The following is a 7,638-nucleotide window of genomic DNA, read 5'->3' as shown; positions in this document are numbered from 1 at the left end:
CTTGCGCGCACTGAGGAGCAGAATAGAGATGTGCACACTGGCCGCTCGTTTAGCTGTGCCAAGCAGGACATCCATGGAATGCGTCTGTCCCGGGGAGGGGGTGGGGGGACGGGTTTCCAGGAACAGCTTTGCTCCACTGGTGTGCAATGAGCCAGTCCGCGAGCAGACGCAGACAGCTGGGTGTGCACGAGCCTGCCCTGGTGTTCACCAGTGAAGTTGTTAAGCCACAAGCAGACCTCTAGTCTGCCACGCCTTCTTCCTGTCTACTTCCTCAAAATCCCTTTTTGTGCTGACAGCACTAGCACAGAGGGACCACTCCTGCAAACATAAAAACAAATCTTTGCATCCGTGTTTAAGTCATAAGTCGTAAGCTTCAGAAGGACCTGTGGTTCAACACAGATGCTTACGCAATTTTATCCTTCACCACACTCCGGCCCTTTCTGAGCCCCAAACATTGTAAACATCCTTCTACTGACATATGTGGGCTCCGCTGAGACTCCACGTAGGGGGCTTCCTCCTTCACCTTTACAAAACACCCCTTGTCGTTTACACAAATAGCTCTTGAGGGTACTGACAGTGAAAATGGATTCATCCGTGATGTATACACGATGAGCTCTAATGTGTCAGTACAGTGTAACTATGATATGCACTTTATGGCCAGAACTGAAGTATTATATGTTGCAGAATGAGTCTAGTTATGTTGAATACAGTAAAAACAGCAGGCAGGTATGAAATATGTACGGTGTAAGCAAAAAAAACTTTGAACTTTATTTAAGTAAAAGCGCCAGTCACACAAACTAAAAATAGTTCAGAACTGTATGTATTATTGTATTAAAAGTACAGAGGTATTATCAGTAACATGTGTACTTAAATATCAAAAGTAAAAGTACTTATTTTGCAGAAAAAAATATCCCATATTCAAAGTAGCGTGAAAGTACTTGCGTAAAGTACAATTACCTCAAAATTGTGCTCAGATATAGACATTACTTAGATATTAAAAGTCAGCTCAAAGAGATGGCAATAAATAGTGTGAGACGTAACAAGCATAACGTGTAATAACAAAAGCCCTTTTCATAAAGTGATTTAAAGCAACACGTGCATTTGTTATAATTCTGTTTCTTTTATTCTCGTGCCACAGTTAAATTGTGCCATAATTACTGCAGCTTGTAATTCAAAGTTCGACTGCTTTTGATTGATGTCTGCACCTCTTTAATACATCCTTCTGTTGAGTTTAAGACAAAAATACAAATCAAGTTTTTACAGTGTCACGCCTAATAAGAGGTTATTATGTGGGGAGCTCTGGGTACTGAAGAGAACATGTTCTGACATGATCCACTCATAACAAACCGCTAAAGACCATTTCCTGCCCTTAAATTCAGGCAGTGTGTTCGGTCTATTGAGAGAGACGAAATGTCAGCACTCACACATCATCCCTGTGTTGTTTTATCTCCCTCTGCACACGTAATGTAGTGCTTTTTAATCTATTTGTGCAACTGCGTGCATGTTATTATCAGCTGAGTGTGTGTTTGCACCCCTCTGCAGTACTGAGGGACTGAGCACACCTGAAGCGCCAAGGTCTCAGGTGAGGGTGCAGTCCGTTTCCTTAGCAACCAGGAGAAACACTGGCTGTCCACAGAGTCGAAAACACACAACTTTTATTGTTTTCCTCAGTGCGGGTCACCGCTGATCACCTTGATAAAAAACCAGTGAGTACACAAACAAAAGAAGACGTAGGTGCTTTTGTTTGGTGTTTTTCACCCACGGGTTTCTCCAGTACTCGTGTTCCGTACATTTAAATGTTTGGGTTTCCTTGCCAGGGGTGGTGCCTGTAACCACTTTACAGGAACAAAGACGGGCTTCCACGGCACAGTTGAAGTGCACAAAATTGAACATGTCCTCTTCCTTAAGCCGTGTCTCCTTCCAGACGATCACATGTGGAAGTTGTTTCACCCTAAACTGCTTACCAGCTGTGGGCTTAATCCCATCTGGCTTCACTGATGATATTAGTCACACAAGATATTTACAAATTATCAGGTAAAACAACTGGTGGTAAATTGAGCTTGATGCAAAACAGGAGTCTCAGACGAAATGTGAAACAAAGCAAACCAGTGCATCTTTCCTTTTTGTGTTGAGCAGATTTCTCTCTTGCTCGTGGTTCTGGTTGACCTGATGGATATAACATGCAGGTCACCTCTGAGACAACCTGATTTACCTGCAAATTAAAGCACAAAATGTTTCTTACAACCTCGCTGTGACCCCTCAGTCAGACAGGAAGAAGGTCCCTGCCCATACAAGAGCTCGGAGCGTCCTCTTGTGGCTGAAGCTGGGAACTATCTGCTCTGACTTCTCATGTGCCCACAGAGATTAGTTTTATTTAATTTTTAGCACATTGTGCACTGCAAGGTGATATATTGCTGCTGTTAGATTAATCCAAGCAGAGATTTGGTTTGAATTACATAAAGCTGTCACTTTAATTTTGACAAATTATTGATGATTTTACTGATTTAAGATTAATTTATTATTGCATAATTTGAGCACAAGGGAGATCTATTTTCTGACTACTGGCTAGAAGACAGTCATCTTCTCCCCCGACGATAGCCTGTGCAACGATGCATTCACGTCAGGTTGGATTTACTTTAAATCTTACCTGCTGCCCGTGAAAAAAAAGATTATGTCAACTTGTTGTAATTTTCCTGGACAGTATCTCCTTCTTTGTTTTGCAAATTGTGTCAACAGTGACCTCTGCAACACATCCAACCATATCAGCGGCAAAAAAACAACATAACACAAATCCAAACTACTTTTTTGTGTGGCTCCTCAAATTAAGATATTTTCTTGGGCCCAGCATCACTGCATTACAGAACATCCCTCTGCAGACATACTTAGCACTCACAATCTTTCATATATTAAGATACGTTAAAAAAAAACCCAATGTTAATGCTAAGCAATAATAAAGCAGATAAACCAGTAAAGCTGACAGAACCACACACAAAAAAACAAAACAACTGACACAACCAATAAAACCAGTGCAACCAGAATGTTGCACGTATTAATTCATATGTGCACTGTAATTAATTTATGGTCGATTGTCCTCCTTGCTTCTGCTCCTTTCAGCGCTCTACCTTCTTGGACACAATTAATCTCCACTGACACATGCAAAGCCACCAACAGATAATAAAGCTCCTTTGTCTCTGCTTACTAGGAGAAATTACGCATTATCCATTCTTAGAGGTAGACAACACTGAGACACATGGCTGGAATGGATTAGAAAAGAAAATCATTCATTCATTCATGGACTTGACATGGCCAAAGAGAGATAAGGACAGTTAAAGACCAGCGGAAAGCGTTCAACTTTCTTCGCCGGCCAAAAAAAGGTGAGGCTGTGACTTGGGTGCTCAAGTTGACACCAGCACCGAAGACAGTAATTTCATACAGTGGATTAGAGGAATATTATCTCTTTGCAGCACTTACAGATGGTGCTGCTGCAGTTTAATTTGCTACAATGTGTTTTTGTGAGCTTCCATTTCAGTGCAGGAGGATTTTGTTTATCCTCATAAACCCCCGCTGTCCCACCGGTGGGCCAGTCATTAAAAACACTGTGTAGCCAGCCTTCGCTGTCGGTGTCAATTCTAGTGGATATCCAGAAGGTTGTAAAGACACAAAGCACATGCTGGCAAAATGTGATGAAATATAAAATGAGACAAAGGACCTACAGAATCCTCCCATGCAGGGATGTGCAGCACTAAATAACAATCAGTGTAAAAATCACATACTGTAGCTGGAGTATGACTGTATATATATATGATGCTGTACAATAAGATGATTTATTTTAAACCTTATAGCTACTTAACACAAAATGAAAGAGAACAGCCTATTTTATGAATTTTGTTGCTGGAATTTGGACAAAGTCAGTTTGAAATTTAATCACATTATTTATTTCCACTTAGCATCCAGTAGAGGGAGTTGCTGGACATCTAATCTAATCTAATCTGGTTAAACTGGACTAAAACTTGAATCTCGCTCCCCCCTGTAGCTCAGAAGCTTTTCCTTTGATAGGAAGAAAAAGCAAAATACTTAAAAAATCATGTATTTTGTTCCTTTCATATATGCAGCATCCTGCAATGGATCTGCTCTTAAGCAGCACATAGTTTAGGTTTTCAGATTTAGAAGTTGAGGCACTTAAACCTCAAATGTTCTGTTCAGCTAAACCCTCAGTAGAAATAATGAATCGTAATGACGTTACATAATTATCAGGTTTCAGTTGGTCTGGAAGTAAAGTCACTATTAAAGTAACACAGTTCATTACTGCTAATGTTTTTTTTTTTTCATATTCCAAGCTCTGTAAATGAATAGCAAAATATTTGCTTTTATTCGTCAGGGTACTCTAAATGCAATGTGGAATTAAGCCTTAATAGTTTCAGTTTACATCGCTTTTGTTGGTATTATGTAAAAGGGTCAAACCCTCAACAATACTTAACATCGCGTTGCTCTGAATCTGTGTGGTGACACTGCTTTATGTGGAACAATTAACTGCAGTTAAAATGAGAGATTAAATCCACCACCATTATATTCTGCTGTATTCTAATGGTAACGGAGTTCTCTCTGAATGAGTTTAACAACGTGGTAGGAAGAAGGTGTGCAGTTTGAAATAATTGACGAGAATATTCCCGGCTCTTTTCAGATACATGTCAGTTCACTGTGTGTTCATTCTGGCTATTGCCTGTGCATCACACTCTCTATGTGTGCATACCTTTCTGTTTGCACCCTGATAGGACACTCCTGTCTTCTGTGTCAGACGCACTGAGCCTCATCTGGTGGGACAACCTTTGGCTTTCCGCCAGCTAACTTTAGCCTCACAGCTTGCATGGTCTCTCTAAGCCTTTTTTGGGGTTGTGGTGTGCCAAAGTAGATTTACCTTCAATAACCATTTATTAAATCTCTATCCATTAGACTCTGAGGCTTCGTAAGAGCCGGCTGCATTAAGCCTGATTATGGGATGCCCGGCAGAGGAAAAGGGTCTATGTGTCAAGTGTGTCATCGAGTGATTTATATCCCTGGCTGGGATCTCTGTCTTGTCAGTCGGGAGTAAGCTGCACACAGGAGAGAGAAGCACTGAAACCTTAAATGATGTGAAACTTTGATCTTTTTCGCAGAGTGAATCTATTGGTTTCTGTCATGCCTTGGTTCTGTAGTGGGTATCTAGGGTTTCTGTCTGTTTCTGATGCTGACGTTGCTGCTGAACCTTGACCTGTCACCAGTCTCTAAGGATCTCTTTCTGAGTCAGTTTGACTTAAACTCTAAGTCTTCATCATGGACAACAAGGGACCGGGTAGCACCTTTAAACGGTCCTCCCTCAAACGCACCACATCTGGCTCACAGAAGGTAAGATTAAGCCTGTTCTGTCAGATTCAACAGGTGATTCATGACTGACAACTGCACTTCTGTTGCTTTTTCAAGTCTTTGCTAACTTTTTGCACACAGATACCATATAACTTATTTCCACATATAACAGATACCATAGAACTGAGAATGACTTGTGTTGCACAGCACTGTCACATGGAACCATTACTATGAGCAGGACAGAGTCTACATTAGTTCCTAGCCAATCATTTCAGAGCCCCTTTGTCCAGCATAATGACATACACCAGCAGGACTGCTGGTTGTATATTGGCGCGGACATGGTCCAAGCCCTGCAAACTTACTGTTAAGTGGTGTTTGAAGCTGAGCGGGCTTCATGAGCCGCTCACCCGAGTACAGTAGTAGTTTAATCCTTCATAATGGCCCAGTATGGACGGCCACGGCCATGACAGATTAAGGACTTTTATATCTTTCCAAAGTCTGCTTTCATGTGATTAACAAACTCCTGTTAACATGTCCTTGAAAGCAAGAAAGATGCCACTTTTACATACAAGCATGCTTTTGCTCTCAATCCAAAGAGCAGTGCATGCTGGGATTAGAGGACACACTGCTAACCAGCTCGGTTTGTGTTGCTTTTGTTGATTCATGCAAGCACAGAATAATGATAAAATATTGCAGACAGGGAACAAAAACATTTCTTATTTAAATATTTTACAGTGGTAATGAAGAGCAAGTGAACCTACGCCATAAAATCATCTAGTTTTCCAGAAAAAAAGATAAAGACGGAAATATAAAACACATGAATCATTTTGAATTCATTTTTTGTGGATAACATATTGTCCATATCTATTGTCAGCATCAACATATTCCAGTAAATGCGTTTGAAATTGTTCACCATGTGGCTAAATCAGGTTTCAACAGTATATCTGACACTGACATCATTAAAAGAATTTAGTGTGATGGGTTTCTATAAATTACGGCGGGCATTATTTAGTGAGATTAATATTCTATGTATAATCCACAGCCTTTTTATATGAGGTTTTCCTCTGTAAAGCAATCAGGAATGTCATGGCTCTCGGCTGAATACCACTGCACTTTTAATGAGATCGGATACGTTGCTAAATATAAACACATTGGTTGTAGAGGCCAGGATGCTGAGAGATTGCTCTGTCCTTCATTTTTTCTGATCATATATTTTTGTTATCTATGGTGATAATCTTGACTTAGTCATTCACAATAGGTCAGTGGGTATGAAAAAGGATTTATTTTTCATCCGTGCGAAATCAGAAACAGAGTAAAGGCAATGTCTCTTTGAATGCAGCATGGATGGATGACAGTTGATTAGAAATGAGCGTGAAAGTCTTGTTTGTTGGAAGAAAGGTCATCCAACAGAGAGCACATTCAGTTAGATGTGTTCACATGATATTACCTTGTTCTCATAAATGAACTTAGCATAGAATTCACGTCCAAGTCTGCTGTTCTGTGTTCAGATAACACTGTTCACCAGCAAATAGGCTGCTTCTACTGACCTTTTACCTCCTTTGCTGAGAATGAGCAGCTTACTGCTCAGTAGGAAAGAAATGGTCCGAAAACATCTGCAGCCTGACAGGTTTTAGTAATTACAAATGAAGCCTGTGCTCGAACTCCTTAAACCAAATTAGCTTTATCAATAAAAACTGCACCAAAATCTGTTCAAATTTGATTTATAAATCCTATAATTTTTTATTCTGGGTTGGCAAGATGATATGACTGTGTGATGTAAGCATCAGGCTCAGGTCATGTGAGGGCCGAGCAGCGACAACCCCACACATTTTCCATAGGGGTGGCCTGATGGCGCCACTGAAAATCTTGAGGTGTAAAAACAACCTCAGGAATGACCTCATAAAACGTTACTAGTTATCTAATATGCACAGACTAATGCAATACAGTTAACATTGTGCTTTTCCACATCAACCCCGTTATAATGTGTTATGTATCCATATATACTGTACATCTGATCAGCGACCCGTTGTCCTTCAAAAAGACAAATATACAGCTTTAATTTGAAGGAGTGCATTGATTGTCAGGACCAAATCGTTTACAGGGCCTCCAATTATTTTCAATACATATTTATTTGGCTGTTGCTGTGTCTTTTTGTAAAAAAAAGATTATTGATTGAAATGAATGGTGCCTAATGTTAAATACCAGACAGAAGCATGCTATACATACTCAGACGTATATTATGCACATGCCTCCCACCCCCCCCCCCCCCCCCAGCCCCCCCAACAGGCCACCCCTTGG

The sequence above is a fragment of the Pempheris klunzingeri genome, chromosome 5 (assembly GCF_042242105.1).
Source record: "Pempheris klunzingeri isolate RE-2024b chromosome 5, fPemKlu1.hap1, whole genome shotgun sequence".
Classification (NCBI taxonomy): Eukaryota; Metazoa; Chordata; class Actinopteri; order Acropomatiformes; family Pempheridae; genus Pempheris; species Pempheris klunzingeri.
Note: the sequence above shows the minus strand (reverse complement) of the source record.